The sequence below is a fragment of the Glossina fuscipes genome, unplaced genomic scaffold (assembly GCF_014805625.2).
Source record: "Glossina fuscipes isolate IAEA_lab_2018 unplaced genomic scaffold, Yale_Gfus_2 114, whole genome shotgun sequence".
Classification (NCBI taxonomy): domain Eukaryota; kingdom Metazoa; phylum Arthropoda; class Insecta; order Diptera; family Glossinidae; genus Glossina; species Glossina fuscipes.
The window spans coordinates 2,418,222-2,421,377 of record NW_023998457.1 but is presented as its reverse complement, the minus strand read 5'-3'; positions in this window follow the sequence as shown (position 1 = coordinate 2,421,377).

Here is a 3,156-nt window from a genome sequence, read left to right as displayed (position 1 = left end):
CACAGTGGGAGCAATAGAGAAACAAAACAAATAAAAGGCAACACCCACTTTTGATAAACGAACATCGAACGCACTCACTTTAAACAAAAAAAAAAATTACTCTGCGTATACACGATAGATACAACGATAGAACGATACAACGACATGTGGTGCTTGCTTTTACAATAACAAAAATAATAATAATAATAGTAATAATAATCACACCACACAGCCATCATCATTACTACTACTACACCGTAGAGCAACCACCACCACCACCACCAGCACCACCTTTGACAACATTGATAATAAAATAACAAACACAAGCTTATTATTACATCTATATGCTCTCCTCTCTAGAGAGACTTTACAAAATAGAGAAAAAAAAAGCAAAATAAATAAAAACAGAAAAAAGAAAACAAGTTTTCTCTGTAGCTTAACAGCGGAGCACAAAAGTAATATTTCCTCTACACACAAGCGATTTATTAATCGGTCGGTCGGTCGGTCGGTCGGAGAATCGAAGAATAAAGTAAGAAAATCACGAAAATAGAAACGCGTCGGCAAAACCTTAAGAACCACAAAAACAACAAAAAAGAAGAAAAAGCTTTGTACTAACGATTGTACAAGTAGTAGTAGTAGTAGTAGTAGTAGTAGTAGTAGTAATATTAACAAAAGGTACAGAGACAAGAAATCATCATGTCGTTCTTAAGCATATCTTCTTCTTTCCACTTTTTAACTTATAAGATTTGTAGGCGTACATTGTGAGTAAAATTGTGCGTAAAAAAACAAAAAAAAAAAAAAAACAAAAATTGAACACCATTTTGATTTGGATTTGCAAGCAAAAGGGGGCAAAAAGAAAGAGAGAGAGAGAAGGAGAGCGAGTTATTAAAAGAAGGAGAAGGATAAAGAGAAAATAATTGTTTGAGCGCGTATAAGTGCAAAGCTCAAGATATCGGCTCAACGTAAACTTGATTTCTTTTTATTTTTCGTTTCGTTTTGTTTTTATTTTTTTTTTTATTTTTTTTTTTTTGTGAAAAAACGGAGATTGGCGGGCTTATGAGAAACTGCATAACACTATCGTCTACAGTGTATACGGAACGATATTAGCATATAGAAGAGAAAAATCCGCATATAAAATCTAATAAAAATTGAGGAAAAAAAATTTTTTCAAAAAATATTAGAAGAAAAAAAGAAAAAATTTTCTTTTCAAACATAAAATCAGAGAAAAATGCAAATCATACCTATACATATATAGGTTATGCAATAAGAAATATAAATTCATCAAAAATTTATATATATATAGATATATGAATAAATTAATAAAATTTATTAAAACTTTATTTCAACAATCATGAGGTGTTTGCCTATATTGTGTTCATATTCAACAATCAATTGCAAACAATTTAAGAGAGTGCATCAATGTTGCTCTATTCCTTATATAATCCTCTATTCGCCTCCTTCTATTTGCGCCATTAATCCAAACAGTTATTTACTTACCTTGGTCGACGCCATCTATACGACGGAAAATTGCTTATAGTTCGCTTAGTCAGTGTTTTCGCGTGCGTGTGCGTGTGTGTGTATATATATATATGTTTATTTTCTTTGTGTTTAATGCTTTCTAACAAATTATGCAAAAATTGTGAAAAATCATATAATAATGTCATACAATTATATCGTCTTCCCATACAATCAATCAATCCAAGGATTACATATAATTAAGAATTTTTATTTTAAAAAACTTAAAAATTCATCATCGCTACGTAACACGAACAATAAAGGATAATTCATATAGAATTAAAAATCAATAGATCAAAAGGAAAGAAAAAGGGTGAGTTCTCCTATTTAATTTAAAACGTGAATTCTATGCCTACAATAGACACTATTTACTAAAGTATTGCAGTTATGCACAATTCCGTACCGGAAGAAAGCAACATTAAGTGTGCAAAGTAACTTTTTTTTTTTTCTTTTTTTTGCTTAGAAACTTGCTCCTACATATTTTCATATGATCTGCATCAATATTTGTGATGTAAACAAAGATCTATTGTCTGCGTCTATGCATAATTCGATGACTAAATTCCATCAAGTATCGAACTACGATACCAGCTGCAGGGGAATACTTTGTGCTGATATTTTAATAAGATAGACGAGGTCCAACTATTGTCTCCATGCATAATTCCATAGCTAAATTAAATAACTGTCAAATGTACGAAAATATTTTCTCGCTCGTCATCACTATCTGTGATGTAAAGAAACGTCAATTGTTGGGCCAATGCCTTACCCTATAAATATTATTATTATTATTATTATTATTAATTTCGCCAGAGAAATAAATTCTAAGACTAAACTCTTAAAAGCACTAGCATCTAAGGCTATCGGCTTTTGATTAAAAACTCTGCCGCACTTGAGATTCGAACCCACGACCATTGTCTTGCTAGTCGAGATTCCTCGGCTTCGGCTTCTTAGGCGGATAACCCTATAAATAAATCCCATTAGAGGTTCGAAAGTGTTGTCTCATTTATTTATCCTCTCAAACGTAAGGAATATCGTAAGTTAAACGAAAGCCAATATTTGTGTGCAAAATTTTAATAAGATATTCATCAATATGTATGATGTAAACAAAAGGCAACTATTGCGTCTATGCATCTATATCTGTAGATGAAAAACATTTAATCTTTGATCAATGAAATATTTTGTCATTTCTAAGAATTCCAAAGCTGTAAGTAAGTCTAAAGTCGTCGGTGAGTGCAATGAGTCTTTTAGGCTTTGTCACGGACTGGACATGTAATAATACAACGCAGGACTGTGCGATCAAATTGCACTGAACTTTCAAATTCTGAGCTCTGAAGGTTGGCAACTGCGTCGATATTTCAGCAACTTTTGGGATAACAACAATATCCACAAGCAAAAGTTTGAATGATTTTTTTTTTTGCATTTATTCTTCTGCAAGCTCATGGGCAAATGCTTAGCTCTTGTCAACCAATCAGATACTTTTATATATTCAAAATGTAGAATCAATGGAAAAGCTTACGGATTATAGTTTTCTTCTCCACAATTTTTTCTGGTCAGTAGTATGTACAGTAAGAATGACTTTTTATACAGAAAATGAAGTATATATATATATATACGCACCTAATACGTGTAGATGTCATCTTTTGTAACGTTAAGGAAAGCAAAAAT